Here is an 18,675-nt window from a genome sequence, read left to right on the forward strand (position 1 = left end):
AATTATTTTGTTGATATTTTCATCTCTTAAATATTTAGGTTTATTTTGAAATAAAATTTGTCTTCAAATTTGTTTAAATAATTTTTTTTTAAACCGTAAGCTTATAGTACGCCTTAATGTTTGTATAATGAAACAGTCACCGGACAAACTAATAAGAATAAAACGTAAGGTCCATTATTTAAGTTGATAGTGGGGCAAGACGGTTGAAGGAAGATATTTAGTTCAACAAAGTTGATACAGAAAATAATGCAAAAGTTGTATACAACTAGGGGGAAAAAAGTGTCAAAAGTCGGCCGAAACGACTATGTACACGCACAACTTTCGTCCGGCTCACGAAATGATTGAACGAGTTGAAAAGGGGTCATCACCCTTGTTAAGTGATGGCTTGGTGGGGAGAAGAACCACAACTTGGCTCGAGGTAAGTCCGTTTTTCAGAAATGAACTTTATCCTCATTGCTATGCGGCCGGGTGGTATTGTCAAAAATGGTCGGGTTGGGTTTTGTTTGTTGGAACCGGGTATTTTAATAATGGGGTTGTGCCCACGGGATGGGTCATGATGCAGGCCTTTGTCTGCGTTTCCGCCGATTAAACCGGTTCGTTCTTTTCTGAATAAATTCGCTGGACGTTGTGCATATCGCGCTTTGGCCGTTTGCATTTTAAAATAAAATGTTATCTTTTCATCCGTCAAATCGGCTGAAAACTCTGATAACCCTCAGCACGGTAAACACTTGGGAGACAATGTGTAAACGGAGTGTGATAGATCGAAAAACAAATAAACGTACGTAGAAAGACGGAGACAATGAGAGAGAGAAAGAGAGAGAGAAATTATCGAAACGTAAAATGAAACATAAGACAGAAAATTATCGACAGCGTGCAACCATAATAAAAAAGTTTCCGTTAATTATTATTTTTATGTAAGGAGGTCTTGGTTGAGATGAAAAAGTTAGTTAGGCTTAGCCGCAGGTCGTTGGTTCGAAACCCGCTCGTGACACTAACTTTATGTAGTTTCATAATTGTAATAATTAATATCATCAATTAGACCACTAAACATAAATCAATTATAAATAAAGAAGGTGGGATATTCATAAAGGCGTACAAACCTGAATGTAAATATAAAGAGATAAAAGGATGAGAAAAAGAGAGATATCATATGGGAGAGACAATGGAAAAGTAATGGGAGTGAGACGCACAGAGATAGCAAATATGATTAAGACACAGGCAGACAGTGATTGCGCGCATTGGGAAAAAAAGTAAGGAGAGGAGAGGCAGAGAGAAAAGATTAACAGAGTCAGTAAGAGTGAGAGAGGACAGTGAGAAGAAAAAAGTGAGAGATAGAAAAAAGAAAAAGTAAAAGCTGGAGAGAGAGAGTGATGGAGGGAGAGAAGGAAAAAGTGAGAGATGGAAAAAAAGAAAATAGAAAGCTTGGGAGAGAGAGAGAGAGAAAGAGAGTGAGAGAGATAAATAGTAAGGCAGCAAATGTTGATGAAAAGACAGACAAACAGTTATTGTGCAAGACAAAGAGACGAAGAAGAACAGAGAATGGTGGGAGAGGGAGAGAAGGGGTGAGAGAGAGAGAGAGAGAGAGAGAGAGATGGAGGGAGAGGGAGAAAAGGAAAAAGTGAGAGATGGAAAAAAAGAAAAATAGAAAGCTGGAGAGGGAGTGAGCGGGTGAGGGAGGGAGAGAAGGAAAAAGTGAGAGATGGAAAAAAAGAAAAATAGAAAGCTGGGGAGAGAGAGAGAGAGAGAGAGAGAGAGAGAGAGAGCGAAGGAGGGAGGAAGGGAGAGAAGGAAAAAGTGAGATGGGAAAAAAGAAAAATAGAAAGCTGAGGAGTGAGAGAGGGGGGAGGGAGGGAGAGAAGGAAAAAGTGTGAGATGGAAAAAAAAGAAAAATAGAAAGTTGGGGAGAGAGAGAGAGAAATAGTAAGGCAGCAAATGTTGATGAAAGGACAGACACACAGTTATTGTGCAAGACAAAGAGACGAACAAGAACAGAGAATGGAGGGAGTGGGTGAGGGAGAGGTTGAGAGAGAGGGTGAGGGTGAGGGAGAAGGTGAGGGAGAGGGTGAGGGTGAGGGAGAGAGAGAGAGGAAGTAAGAGAGAGAGAGAGAGAGGAAGTAAGAAAGAGAGATAGAGAGTGAGAGAGAGAGAGAGAGATAGAGAGTGAGAGAGAGAGAGAAAGAGAGCAAGAGACGACAAATAAATAGACAGCGACAAAATAGTGAGAATATAGAAAAATGGAAATCGTACAGACGAAGAAACAAAAATAATAATGCTATCAGAAAAAAAATCGGAATAAAGTATAGCAGACAAACTATTAACATAAAGGGACAAGGGAAATAAAGTGAGAATTGTTACAACGTTTGAAAGGGAAAAGAGAGAGAGAGAGAGAGAGAGAGAAAAAAAGAAATTGTAAAACAGCAAATATTGAATAAAAGACAGACAAACAGTGATTGTGCAATAGAAAGGGACGAAGAAGTATAGGCAGATGAAGTAAGAAAAAGAGAGAGAGAGAGAGAGAGAGAGAGAGAGAGAGAGAGAGAGGGAACGAGAGAGAGACGAAGATACAGATAAACGACAAATAAACAGACAGCGACCAAATAGTGAGAATGTAGGATACTGTACAGACGAAGAAAGAATAATGCGATCAGAAAAAGATGGAATAATGTCTAGCAGAACAACCATCAACTTAAAGGAACAAGAGGAACAAGGAGAGAAAGTGAAAATTGTTACAACATTTAAAAGAGAAAAAAGAGAGTTATAGAGAAAGAAAGAAATAGTAAGACGACAAATGTTGATTAAGAAATAGTCAAACAGCGATTGTGCAAGAGAAATAGACAAAGAAGTATAGACAGATATAGTAAGAAAGAGAGGGAGAGAGAGAGAGAGAGTGAGCGAGAGAGAGAAAAAGGAGAGAGGTACAGATAGAGAGATAGGAAAATTCACGTAAACGACAAATAAACAGACAGCGACAAAAATAGTGAGAATATAGAACAATGGAAATTGTTCAGAGAAGAGAAAATAATGCAATCAGAAAAAAAGCCTAATCAAGTCCAGCAGACAAACTACCAACTTAAAAGAACAAGGGAAAGAAAGTGAGAATTGTTTCAACATTTAAAAGGAAAAAAAAGAGAAAAAGAGAGACAGATTGAGAAAGAAAGAAATAGTACGACAGCATATGTTGATTAAAATACAGACAAACAGTGATTTTGCAAGAGAAAGAGACGAAGTAGTAAAAAGAGTTGAAGTAAGAAAAAGAGAGACAGAGAGAGAGAAAAAAGAGAGAGATACGAAGATACTCGTAAACGACAACTAAAGACAGCGACAAAAATAGTGAGAATATAGAACAATGGAAATTGAACAGACGAAGAAAGAATAATGCTTAAAAAAAATAGCAGAATAAATGTTAGCACACAAACAATCAACAAAAAGGAAACAAAGGAAAGAAAGCGGGGCATTATTATCTCCCTCTCTTTCTTTCTCTCCATTATCTTTCTCTTGCATAATCACTGTTTGTCTGTCTCTTAATCAACATTTCCTGTGTTACTATTTCGCTCTCTCTCTCTCTCTCTCTCTCTCTCTCTCTTTCTCTTTCTCTCTCTCTCTCTCTCTCTCTCTCTCTCTCTCTCTCTCTCTCTCTTTCCCAATCTTACTTTCTAACATTCTGTCTCCCTCTCTTTCTCTGTCTCCATTGCTTTTCTCTTGCACAATCACTGTTTGTCTATCTCTTAATCAACATTTCCTGTGTTACTATTCCGCTCTCTCTCTCTCTCTCTCTCTCTCTCTGTCTTTCTTTCATTTTTCTTTTACCCACACACACACAAACTACCCAGTAGAATGAAAGTGTGTTAGTGATGTTCGATTTGGCTTGAACGATTCCTAGTAAATCAAGAGGCTTTGCCATCAGGGGCCAGAAAAGCATTCCGTTCAGAAGTCGATGTGGATGATTAATGAAACAGACCTCGTTTTCTCTAAATCGACCCCTTCTTGCAAAGAAAAGCCCCACCAGTCAGTCAGACCGGTGAGCCTTTTCCGGAAGTATTCCGGAGAAGTACGGTCTAATGTGCATAGCATTTGATCAATGACGTTGAGCTTGAGTAATCCCAGTTTGTTTCTTTGTTCCATACCTGAATGAAACGAGCAAATCGTGACTTTTAAAGACTGTTAAGTCTTCTTTCATGTGTAATTCTCCGTTTGGAATATTAATCACTTAACTTACGGCGAAAAGAGGTTTAAATACAAACACGACTCCACCTCGTTATCCGGCTTTTGTTCACACTTGAATGTGAAACCCTGTGTTATAAAACAATCGAATGAACGAGATTTATAAGCTTCTTAGAATCAGCATAGATAAATTAAAATATTCATGGGCTTCTGAGGCGGGTGTCAAGGCTGGAATCCTTATCATAATGGAAATAAAGTTATGGCAACAAAGCATTAAAATACTACGGTTAACAATCGAAACGATTGAATCCATCTCATACCTGACTAATTATTATTTCAATGAACCAGATAAATGAAAAATTGGCAAGTCTTTAGAGGGAAAATATGTTTTAAAAAAATTTGCTTTCCAGGTCGCTCACATAAATTTGAGACGTGGTCGAATTGAACAGTGGCCGTTCTCATTTTCAGACAACTTATTCTATTGACCCTTCTATTCTGCGAAGGAAAGGTCAATTTGTAACGGTCGTCATGTACATTGGCATAAAATGGGCCCTTGACTAGTGACAAATTAATACCGATTTTGGCAATTGAGAAAACGTGAATTAAAAATTTTAATACTGCCGAAAAATGTATTATAACCTTAAGATCGGTATGATTGATATGTCATATATTTATCGGTCATTATTTTCAATTTAACATAAATGACTAAATAGTCCAAGTGGTTCGCTACTCTACTATTGTATCACAATTGAAAAATGTCCACTTGGTTTGGAAAAAAGTCAATTTGGATTGAAAAATGTACATTTTGTTGGACAAGAGTCAATATTAAAAAAGAAAATACATTTCATCCGAAAAAAGTCAATTTGAATTGAAAAAATTCCATATGATTTGAAAAAAAAATCAATTGGAAATAACAAAATGTCTATTCGATTTGAAAAAGTCAACTGGAATTTAGAAAATGACCATTCGCTTAGGATGAAGTACAAATTAAATGAGATAGTATCGATTTATTTTTAGAAAAGTCAATTGGAGTTTTTTAAAAAAACGTCCACCTGGTTTGGAAAAAGTCAATTCGGATTGAAAAATGTCATTTCGTTGGACAAGAGTCAATATGAAATGAGAAAATCCATTTCATCCGAAAAAAAGTCAATTGGAATCTAAAAAAAATGACCATTTGGTTTGGATAAAGCCCAAATGTCGATTTGTTTATAAAAAAGCCAACTGGAATTAAAAAATGACGATTTAGTTGGGAAAACCAATCTATTTAAAATTAGAAAATGTTCATTTGAGTTGAAAAAAAGACAATTTATTTTTTTTTAATATAGCCATTTGGTTTCGATAAAGTTCGACTTAAATGAAATAGTGGCCATTTGCTTTTAAAGAAGTCATTTTGAATTGAAAAATGTACATTTGATTTGAAAAAAGTCAATTTAATTTTTGAAAAATTAGCCATTTGTTTTCGATAAAGTCCAAATTAAATGAGATAGTGGCCATTTGTTTTTACGAAAGTCAATTTGAATTTAAAAAAGTCCATTTGGTTTGGAAAAAAGGTCAATTTTAAATGAGGAAATGTCTACTTCATTTGAAAAAAGTCAATTGGAATTTATGACTATTTGGTTTGGATAAAGCCCAAATTAAATGAGGTTGTGTTGATTTGTTTTTAAAAAAGTTAATTGGAATTAAAAAATGACAATTTAGTTGAGAAAAACAGTCTATTTAAACTTAGAAAATGTCCATTTGATCTGAAAAAAAGACAATTTATTTTTTTTAAATAGCCATTTGGTTTCGATAAGTGCAAATTAAATGAGATAATGGCCATTTGTTTTTACGAAAGTCAATTTGAATTGAAAAAAGTCCATTTGGTTTTGGAAAAAAGGTCAATTTTAAATGAGGAAATGTCTACTTCATTTGAAAAAAGTCAATTGGAATTTATGACTATTTGGTTTGGATAAAGTCCAAATTAAATGAGGTTGTGTTGATTTGTTTTTAAAAACTCAATTGGAATTAAAAAATAACGATTTAGTTGAGAAAAACAGTCTATTTAAAATTAGAAAATGTCCATTTGAACTGAAAAAAAGACAATTTATTTTTTTTTAAATAGCCATTTGGTTTCGATAAGTGCAAATTAAATGAGATAATAGCCATTTGTTTTTAAGAAAGTAAATTTGAATTTAAAAAAAAAACTTTTCGGTTTGGGGAAAAAATGTCAATTTGAAATGAGAAAATGTCCATTTGGTTTGAAGAAAAAGTCAATTTCAAATGAGATAAAGTCCACTTTATTTGAAAAAATCAATTGGAATTTAAAAAATGACAATTGGAAAAACAGTCTATTTAAAGAGAAATTGTCCATTCATTTGAAAAAAGTCAATTGGTGGCCATTTGGTTACGATAAAGTCTTAATTAAATGAGGTAATGGTTATTTGTTTTTAAAAAAAGTCAATTGGAATTCAAAAATGACCAATCGGTTTGAATAAAGACAAAATTATAAGAGAAAATGTTCATTCAATGTTAAAAAATCCAATTGGAATCGGAAAATGTCTGTTTTGTTAAAAAAAAAGTTAATATGCAATGAGAAAATATCAATTTGTCTTGAAAATTACAATTATTACAATTTATTGCAATTCCCAATGAAAAAAATATACATTTGACTTGAAAAACCGTCAATGATAATTGAAATTTGAAAATAAGTCAATTTGTCATCGAAAATATTTCACACTTGTTGGAAAAAGTTGAAGTTTGTTTGGGCTAGAAAAAAAAGCGGAAGTATTTTTACTAGAAATAGGTATTGTCATAAAATATTTATTTATTCAATTAATTCAAGTTTTCCGTTGAGATAAAAAAGTCAGTGTCACGAGCGGGATTCGAACCCACGACGATACGCCGCTTCTCTACCACTTGAGTTATCGTGACTGAGTGAAGGTCGTGGGTTCGAATCCTGCTCGTGACACTGACTTTTTTATCTCAACTAAAAACCTTAATTAATTGAATGATATTATTTGGTCAACCGGACCACGAAAAATAGTGGATATTTATTTATGTTTATGACCATTACAATTGACATTTTTATTAATGTGAATTATTAATTTAACAGTGAATTATTTTATATTTAACAAGAGAGAGAGAGAGAGAGAAAGAGAAAGAGAAAGAGAGAGAGAGAGAGAGAGAGTGAGAGAGTAAGAGAGAGAGAGAGGAGTCAGAGAATAGAAAAAAAGACAAACACAAATACTAAAACAAAATAAATAACATTAACATATCAGAAAATTGACAGAAAAATATCACTTATTTGCTCCATACTTATGTTGCAAAATTGCATAAATTATCGTTATGTAACTTTGTAAATAATATAAGCAGTACACGATGTGCGTCTTTAGTCGCCATACCCAAGAAGTAATTTGTCCTGGACATTTTAACAATTTGATTTTGAAAAATTATATCGTTTTATTTGTTCCGATAGTAAAAAAAGGAGAGTATGTATCGACGATGAAATGTCCTCCAGTTGAATTTCATCCAATCGTTAAAGTGGGCGACCCCGTGTAACAAATGTCAAGTAACAAGCTTAATTTGTATCAATTGATTTAACCCAGCGAATTATTGAGGAAAATAACTTGATTTCTCATTCACTCGCTCATAAAATCATCATTGGTAGGTTAAATGTAAACAGATGAAATAAGAAAAAAATAAGTATTTTCTAAATATTGCTCCAACTTTAAATTGTTGGCATGTGATTTTATTCCATAAGTGAAGCAGTGTAAAAAAGGGATGATTTGTTAATACGGCGGTGTCGTCTGCGTATGCAGTAAGCGCATTCTGATTTGTGGGCACGTCAGTTGTAAAAATTCTGTACAAAAGCGGAGCGAGTATTGACCCCTGTTGCACACCTGCCTGCAAGCACTATCCTATCCATGATTTACGCGAAAAATCTCTAAGAAATTGTATAATCAGTAACAGGCCAGGGGTAAAAATAGTTTTAATTTGTGTAATATTCCCTCATGCCATATTTTTTCAAAGGCCTTATCGAATTTAACATGAAAAATATGAAAAAAAATATAATGAGGACAAAGTTCTATTACGTTTGATAAAAGTCAATTTTAGATTTTAAAAAATGTCTTTTTCCATTTGGTTTGTAAAAAGTTGTTGTTTTTTTAATGAGAAAATGTCCATTTGATTTGAAAAAAGACAATTGAAATATAAAAAATGACCATTTGATTTGGATAAAATCCAAATTAAATGAGATAGGGTACATATGTTTTTTAAATAAGTAAATTTTAAATGAAAAATGTCTTTTTCCATTTGGTCTGTAAAATATTTTTTAAGAGAAAATGTCGATTTGATTAAAAAAAAAGTCAATTGTAATTTAAAAATGTCTATGCAGTGTGGACAAAGTTTTATTAAGTCATTCAAAAGTCAATTGCAGATGAAAAAATATCTTTTTCCATATGATTTGTAAAACGTTTTTTACAATTGAAATATAAAAAATGACCACTTGATTTGGATAAAGTCCAAATTAAATGAGATAGTGTCCATTGGTTTTTAAATAAGTAAATTTTAAATGAAAAATGTCTTTTTCAATTTGGTTTCTAATATATTTTTTTAAGAGAAAATGTCAATTTGATTTTAAAAAAGTCAATTGGAATTTAAAAAATGTCAATCTTGTGTGTAAAAAGTTATCTTTGATAAAAGATTTAAAAAATTTCTATCTATTGTGGACAAAGTTATGTTTGATAAAAGTGAAGTTTAGATGAAAAACTGTCCATTTTCATTTGGTTTGAAAAAAAAAATTTTAATAAGAATATCTTCATTTGGTTTTAAACAATCAATTCGAATTTAAAAAGTTCAATCTATTATGTTTGGCAAAAGACAGTTTTAGACTAAAAAAAAGGTCCATTTCCAATTGGTTTTACAAAGGTTCATGAGAAAATGCCCATTTTATATGTTAAAAAGTCAATTGGAATTGCAACGAAATTAATCTGGAGTGAAAAAAGTTCAATTTTGTTTGGAAAAAATCAATTTCAAATCAGAAAAAATGACCATTTGTGAAATGAATGAATGAAATGAACATCTCTGTATATTTGATTTGAAAATTGGCCAATTGAAACCGAAGAATGTCGATTTTAGTTTAAAAAAAGTCAATTCAAAATGAAAATTAAATTCCAACTGATTTTTTTAAACTCAAATGGACAATTTCACAATAAAAAAACTTTTTGCAAACCAAATGAAAAAAAGACATTAATCTAAAATTGACTTTTACCAAACGCAATAAAACATTTTCCCCACCAGATTGAATTTTTTTTCCAATCCGAAATGACTAAAATTGGATTATTTTTTTCATTTTGAAGTGACATTTTTCAAACGAAATGGACGTTTTTATATTTGATATTGACTTTTGCCAAGCAAAATAAAACTGTTTCCTTACCGGATTTTTTTTTTATAATCCAATTTTTTAAAAATGAAATGGACATTTTTCATTTTGCATTGACTTTTTTTAAACTAAAATTGACATTCTTCTGTTTCAATTGGCCAATTTTCAAATCAAATAGACAGTTGTTCATTTCAAGCAAAATGGACATTTTTTTAAATTTGGAATTGACTTTTCTCAAATAAAATTGAACTTTTTACACACCAGATTAATTTCGTTGCAATTCCATTGGCCTTTTTAATATGAAATGTGCATTTTCTCATGGAAAAAACCTTTTTAAAACCAATGGGATATGGAACCTCTTTAATCTAAAATTTTCTTTTACTAAAGATAATAGGACTTGGTTCATACAAGATTGAAATTTTTTTAAATTCCAATTGACTTTTTTAAAAATCAAATCGACACAAAAATTGGCCAATTGAAACAGAAGAATGTCGATTTTAGTTTAAAAAAAGTTAGCCAAAGTTAATATCGTATGAAAAAATATGTCCGTTTGGTTTGAAAATGTCAATTCAAAACGAGAAAATGTCCATTTGATTTTTACAGTCAATGGGGATTGAAAAAAATTTTCAATCTGATGTTGAAAAAGTGTTGCTTTGTTTGGAAAAATTCAACGTAAATCGTATAAGTTTGATTAGGAAAAACTTAATTGGAATTTTTAAAAATTTATATTTGTCTTAAAAAAATAGTTCGAATATCTTTTCCTTTAAAAAGTTTATGTATGTTTATGAAATTATGACGTTTATGATAGATATCTTTATGTCTTTGGGTAAGTTTTATATAAAATTAATAGTTTATATGATATTCTACAATTTTTTAATAAACTGCTATTACATTAATTATTATGTATAACGTAGCAAATATACCTATATATTCAGAAATCGTGAGTGTTGAAACACGACACGCAAGAATGGCACACTTACGCAGAAAACAAACACTTTGAGCCCTGAAGATGATCTCAATAAAGATCGAAACGTTGGCACGATAAAGAAATTGTTTTTCTGAAACCTAAATCACGCCGGACCGCATCTCACGATTTCTGAATAATTATCGACTAACGGTCACTAATCACCACACACACCTATATATGACAACAATTTTTAAATGATTTTTTATATTTTCATCGTAAAGAAAACTGTAGAAAAAGTCACTAGTTTTCGTAGTCCGCTTGGCAAATTAATATCTTTCAATTAATGAAGGTTTTTAGTTGAGATAAAAATGGCAAAAAGGAGGGAAAATTCAAAGATAGGGCTGAAATGGGAAGTTGGTGTCCGAGTGGATCGAAGTCACGATAGCTCAAGTGGTAGAGTAGCGGCGTATCAAGCCAAAGATCGTGGGTTCGAATCCCGCCCGTGACACTGACTTTTTTATCTGAACTAAAAACCAACACTAATTGTAGAAAAGTTTTTATAGCAGTTTGCAATGCAATAACTTTAAAGAATGCAATTTATTTTTAATATTACATAATGTAATAATAAAGTCCAACATTTTGTTAGCTATATCCTTACCGTTGCCCTTCCACATCCCAAACGAAATACCGCATGAAGTCCAGTTTATTTCCTCCAGCGACCCAAAAGACACCGACAACACAACACCACTGGTATATCAATATTATTTTCCGTCTTATTAGTACTTATCGGAATTTATTCCATTGAGAGAGGGAAGATAACTCCTAAGGACGAGTTTTTCTAGATATTTTTATTTTTATTTTTTGAAAACCGCTTATCTTTTATTGAAACACAATTGAACATTAATCCTATTCGTCACATAATTTTACGGTAGATTTATTTTATTAATCGGTTTAAATGATATGTAATTTTCAAGCAATCTGTCAATTATTAAATTCATTAATTTCGTGGTCCGCTTGACCAATTAATATATTACAATTAATTAAGGTTTTTAGTTGAGATAAAAAAGTCAAAAAGTCACGAGCGGGATTCGAATCCACGATCTTCGGCTAGATACGCAGCTGCTCTACCACCTGAGCTATCGTGACCTCGATCCACTCGGACACTAACTTCCCATCTCAACCCCACCTTTCGAATTTTACCTCCTTTTTGCCATTTCTCAAATTGACTGACTCGTGCAATTGACTTTTTTATCTTAACTAAAAACCTTAATTAATTGTAATCTGTCAATTATGTTCCGTTTCATCAAATTCTTTTGAATCGTTAGCGCATTATTAGTGAGAACGCGATAGGCAGAATTCACGTTTACGTACCGTGGCTGAACCGTGGAAGAACAGATTTCGATAATATTTTGATATTATATGAAGGACAAAAATTTTATTTCTGCCTAATCGCCAGGCTCAGAAGAAAAAAAACAAGACTAGTACATAGAATTTATGCATAGAAAGGCCCCTTTCCAGGGAAAATCTTCGTTGATAAACTAGATTGAAGATAATGTAATATACGATAATATAAGAAATTGCTGAATGTAGTAATTTGAAAAAGATTAGGCAAGACTGGAATATAAACGGACCAGTATCGACTTCTTACCGACTCACAGGTGAACATTCAAATTTCATTTTTTTCATAAAGGATCGTTAAAATATTGAAAACCGACAGCTGTTCGGTTGATCGTTATGTCGAAACCTCATGTCAATTGATCTCGCGACAAGTCAACGTTCTCATGGGAGTGTTAATGGAACCGGCCTTGTACAAGTCGCTTCTCATTAGCCTCCAACATCCCACTCATCCTTCACGAGAATAAATTTGGCCAAAAAAGCCCAATCCCCGGAGTGTGGAATTGTTTAAACTCTTTTATCACACGCGAATGTATTATTTACGGTTTTTTCTTCACCAGAGGAATTTTAACCTTTAGTTCGTAACGAGCCTTCAAAACTCCCCCTTAAAAAGCCATTGATCAATAAAGACAGCATCGTTACCATGATTTTTTTTTTTTTCGGGACGTGCAATTAGTAAAAATCGAGTTTAACGAGAAAAAGTATATCTCCAGTGATTTTTTCCACTAGGATAGAATTTATCATATTTATCATAATAATGTGTAATATACGATCATGGCATTAATTAAACCGAGACACGACGTTGAAAAATCACTTCAATCTCGAATATCAAACTTGACGCAAAATTTGACTTTTATCACCCGTATATTATTCAATGTCAAAAGACAATCGCGAATGTATTTCGCCTGTTTATATATTTTATACATATTTTCTAACGATTTATGTGTTTACCTGGCTCTCCATCGATTTCTCCACTCATCTATTTATGACTAAGAGTCTCATGTAATTTGTCATTTATTTATCAAGTTTGTGAACCTTTCTAAATATCGACCGACTTAGAAAAATCCGCATAATGGCTAAAAAGAAATAAGACTCATAGTAGACAAATAATACATTGTTACTTAAAATTTATCGCTAAATTATTTTCCGGGGTTTTGGTGATTTTTCTTCGAACTATCATAATTAAACGTTTTTTATAAAATGAAGAAAAACTGAAAGTAGACAGAGATAGACAGACAAACAGAAGGACAGGTAGATAGATGGATAAAAAGAGAGAGAAAGTGGTGTTGATGATGATGACCTTATATGTGAACCACACAAGATTTCGTCATTTGGTCGCATAAATTATTTCAAATAACCTGCATTTTGTGTTCAATATTTTACCGTCATTTGTTTATATTGAACTACATATTTATTTACTTTAAATTGCCTACTGAAAGAAATATTTCGGTTTACAGGATAATTGAGCAATCAATAGTAAATTACTCGGGGGGCGTCGGTGGCCGCATGGTTTAGTCTTTGACACGGCGCTCATCACTGTAAGGTAAAGGTCCCGGGTTCGAATCCAGCGGCCCTGCATTCGAACCCGACATACAAATGGGCTTTTTTTCAAAAACACCGTCGCCCTGAGAGTTTATATGGCCTCTGCTGTTGCGAACCCTCGTAAAAATAAAAATTATTAATATAATAAGTGAATAAAAAGTCTTCCCTCAAACAATCATAATTAAACGTTTTTTATAAAGAGAGATAAACAGACAAACAGAGAGACAGATAGATGGATAAAAAAAGAAAGAAAGTGGTGTTGATGTTGATGACTTTATATGTCAACCACACAAGATTTGGTCTCAAGGACCATTCTTACATTTAATGTGAAATACAAGACGTAAGTTTACTCTACTATTAATTCATAAAACATAAATTATTTCAAATATGTATTTTGTGGTCAATATGTTACTTCCATCCCTTTTATATTGAACTACATATATATTTACTTTAAATTGCCTGTTGAAAGAAATATTCCGGTTTACATGGCAGAAAATTGGGTTTAACCAATTAGCTTTTAAAGCAAACAACTCCAATCTGCCAGGCTTAGTAAGGCGGTATTTATTTTTTGAGATTTGTCCGTTACTATTACCTACTATTGCATATATATATATATATATATATATATATATATATATATCATCTGCGTATAACCTTTACAACAGTGGAATGGTTCATATCTTCAATTAGAGAGAAAGAGTGAAAGAGAGAGAGAAAATCAGGCACTGGTAGAAAAAAAATATATAGATAGAGAAAAACATAAACAAAGAAAGAGACAGAGAAAGAGATAGATAAAAAGAGAAAAGCAGAGACTCGTAGAAAAAGGTACATAGAAAGAAAGAGAGAGTGAGAAAGAAAGGAAAAGTGAAAAAAAAGAAGAGACAAATAAAAAGCGACAAAGAAGAAAATACAGGGAGAGAAAGGAAGATGAAAGAAAGACAATGTTGGTATGCTGAAATACTGTATAAAAATTGCAGATTTAGGTCATATTGAGTGAGAGCACAAAGAGACAGGGAGAAAAAGAGTGAAATAATCAGAGTGAGAGCACTGACAGACAGGAGAGAATAAAAAAACTAGGAAAAAGAGAAAGAATGAGAGTGAGAGAAAAAACACAGACAGACAGGGAGAAAAAGAGAGAAAGAATGAGAGTGAGAGCATTGACAGGAAGTGAGAAAATAAGAAAACTGAGAAAAAGAGAAAGAATGAGAGTGAGAGCACTGACAGGCAGGGAGAGAATTAGAAAACAGAGAGAAAGAATGAGAGTGAGAGAAAAAGCACAGAGAGACAAGGAGAGAAAGAGAAAATTGAGAGAAAAAGAGAAAGAATGAGAGTGAGAGAAAAGGCAAAGATAGACAGGGAGAGAGACATACTCAGTGAGATGGGGAGAAAGAGAGCGAGAAAGATAAATAAGTGGAGATAGAGAGAGAGAAAACAAGAGAAAGATATGCAACAACAGACAAACAGGGCAAGAGACAGGTCACAGGGAGAGAGATTTGGTTGTTGATGTTTTTTATCAGTTTTATTTGTCATTATCTCAGAGATGCAAATCGGAGCAGGAATGCAATTCCGGACCAGGCGATAATGGTGATACTGTTATCAATTGTGCCTGATAAATCGATGAAAACAGACCGTCATTGACGTCGGGGCCAGCGGAAGAAAAACTTTTAAAAAAACCGGCCGATATAAATTGGCCGAAGTATAAACTTGAAACGTTGCAAAACGAAGGGCAATGTCATGAGAGGTCGCCCGTTTCAGTGACAGGGGTGGATGAAAATGGGGCGGCGGCGTCGTGGGCCGCACCCCCGGGCCATTTCACGCGCTTATCGACCCCAGGGCTGTTTCACCGCACGTGTCCTCAGTTAAGGGTCGTCAGACGAAAAAATATTTTTAAAAAACCGATTTCTAATTCAAACTTATCTATAATAACATAATAAGTGTAAACTCTATATAAATATTTATAAAACCAGGAACATACACAAAAATGTTCAATCAAGGTTTTCTTGAAAGAAAACTTTTTAATCAATAATTTGTAATAATTTAAAAGTTAATTAAGAAAGATGAAAGACCAAAGACTGCGAGAATAAGTCGACCAGGATTGGTCAGGATCAAATTATTGCGTTGTTTAACATGAGAGAGAGAGAGAGAGAGAGAATTTAAGAGACAAACAGAGATAGAAGAGAAAACCCAGTCCCAGGGAGAGGGAGAGGGAGAGAGAGAAAGATGGAATGAAGGAGGGGGAGGGGGAGAAAACTGAAAGAAAGAAGTGATAAAAATGGCCCAGGCAGACAGGGAGTGAGACACACTCGGCGAGACGAGGAGAGAGAGAGAAAAAAACTGAGACAAAGAAAGTGAAAAAATGGCACAGGCAGACCGGAAGAGAGACACACTCAGTGAGACGAGGAGGAGAGAGAAAAAAGATGGATAGATGGAAAAAACAAGAGAAATACATAAAAAGGGAGACACAAAGGGCAATAGGCATATTATGGAGAAAAAGAGTTAGAAATGTTGTTTCTTTGTTGAAATTTTTTTAACACTTTTATTTATTGTTATCTGAGAGATGCAAATCGAAACAGCAATGGAATTCGGGAGGCACAGAGAGACAGGAAAGAGACATACTCAGTGAGACGAGTCAGGGACCAAAGACTGCAAGAATAATTCGATCAAATTATTGGGTTGTTTCGAATGAAATGTCCTATTTTGTAGTTTCAGAAATTCAGAGAAGATTTAGCGATTAATAGAAATTATGAATGATGGAGTGGGTATGGAGTTCAATCCTTTTTAAAAAGATGGTTCCTACTCACAGAAAGTTGTTTCGCAACAATCCGGATTTCGAGCCCTTTAGCTCATCATCAGGTTGAAACATGCCGAGAGACGTGTTCGTAGAAACCCTTCAACCTGATGATGAGCTAAAGGGCTCGAAATCCGGATTGTTGCGAAACAACTTAGTGAGAGTAGGAACCATCTTTTTAAAAAGGATTGATATAGCGATTTTCTGTAGTTACTTCCAATTGTTTATTTAATTATCCATTCATGTCACTGTCTTTCCTTATTTCAGACTGACACTAGCCTTACACAAAATTGCCTTTTATATACCGACTTCCTTCCCCACCCCTCCAAAACCAAACATATATAAACATAAAACAGCAAAATCTCACTGGCACTCTTAACCCGACACGCAAAGATGGCACAATTACACAGAAGACAAACAATTTGAGTGAGTTGAAATACTTTGTTTAAATATGAAATATATTTTGCATTGTATAAATTCACTTTTCCACATCCTAAATGTATTTGTTAATTGTAAACAATGTTTGTAAATCCCAGGCCCTGAAGATGATCTCAATAAAGATCGAAACGTTGGCACGATAAAGAAAATGTTTTTCTGAAACCTACATCACACCCGACCGCATCTCACGATATCTGAATACGCATCTAATCGATTAACGGTCACTAACCTCTACACATCTTAACCAATACTGTGCTATTCATGAGAACAGAGAAAAAAATTATTCGATGAAGGATACAAAGGATTTTCAACCTATACAGAAGAATATCAACGTCATCTCTATCGAAGGCTTTAGTCAAATCTGTATAAACAGCGTGAACACTATTTCGATTCTCAAGATAATTAACAATAAAATCATTATAATGAAATATACTGGTACTGCAGGACCTACCCCTTGAGAAACCGTTCTGATTGATATTAACATATGATCAAAATGCCATGCTTAAGACAACAAGAACAGAATCCAACATTTTGGCGAAAACAGAAGATTTGCGAACGGATCTGTAATTATCACTCAAATATATCTACAATTTCACTAGTTTTCGTGGTCCGCTTGACCAATCAATATTACAATTGATTAAGGTTTTTAGTTGAGGTAAAAAAAAGGCAATATCCGAGCGGGATTCGAACCCACGACCTTCGGCTAGATACGCCGCTACTCTACCACTTGAGCTGGAAGTTAGTGTCCGAATGGATCGAGGTAGTAAGTAGGTAGGTGGTAGAGGTAAGTGGTAGAGTAGCGGCGTATCTAGCCGAAGTTCGTGGGTTCGAATCCCGCTCGTGACCTTCACCTTTTTATCTCAACTAAAAACCTTAATCATATATCTACATTTTTATACTCCATAATTAATAATCGAAATAAATCATTCGCGGAAAAGAACAGAAATGTATTTTCCTCCAGGAGAAACAACGTTGGATTTACGTCCTGTTAAGGATTCAATTTACCCTTCGACGAGGGAAAGAATAAGTTAATAAACTGCCGACGAGCACGCAGGGGCGTTTTCGATTACTCCGCCATCCGATTAATGTTTCAGGGCGTCCGTAACACCTCGGGAGAACTTTTTTTTCCACCTCCGAAGTGTTATCAACGTAAGTATCTTGACGACGAGCGATTGTTTATTTGAGGGTTTCGGTTATTTTTCCCACTGAAAAAAAGGTTATACAGTTCAAGATTTTTTTGTTTAATGGCGAAACCAGAAAGAAAGAGGAAAATGGGCATTTATCACTGCGAATCTTAAAAGGAATGACCATAGACTCACATGCATGCTAAATTGAATTGTGTGGGTTGTTTTGTAAGGGTTAATAATAAAACGTTAGAGTTATAAAATAAGACTTATAATAAAAAATAATGAAAAAACAACTACAACATACTTATTTAATAATTAATTTAATTTGATCGTTTCTTATCATATTGCATACTTAAGACCTCAACTCTTGTTCAAATATACGAATATCTTTTAGAAAAACATGAAAAGGAAATAAAATATTAAATAAGGACTTGTCTACAAGAATGAACTAATTTGATTTCGAGTTAAATCGGTCTCTTAAGACGGGAAAAAACATGTAAGATATTTACATAAAAACGAGCACAGTAAAGACCTTAGCACTAGTTCTACAACATCAGAAGTAAATATAATATTCAACCAGGACTTGACTACAACAACGTAATAATTTGATTTCGAGTTAAATTAGTGTTTTGAGACAGTAAGTACATATTTGCGATTTCTACATAAAAACAAGCATACTTAAGACACTAACAGCAGATGAAGTATTGATGCCATTAATATAAAAGGCCAGATAAACCATAAAATATTTAAGCAGGAATGGTCTACAAAGATAAACTTATTTGATTTCTATTTATGGCTGATTTTAGTGAGTGAGATGGCATACTTTTGACCTTAGCAACCACAACCAAACTGATCATTATTTTACAAACAGAATAAAAAAACAAATAAAATACATATTAAATGTGTGGTGATTAGTGACCGTTAATCGATATTTATTTAGAAATCGTGAGATGTGGTC

The sequence above is a fragment of the Cimex lectularius genome, unplaced genomic scaffold (genome assembly GCF_000648675.2).
Source record: "Cimex lectularius strain Harlan isolate CLEC.00 unplaced genomic scaffold, Clec_2.1 scaffold519, whole genome shotgun sequence".
NCBI classification, from domain to species: domain Eukaryota; kingdom Metazoa; phylum Arthropoda; class Insecta; order Hemiptera; family Cimicidae; genus Cimex; species Cimex lectularius.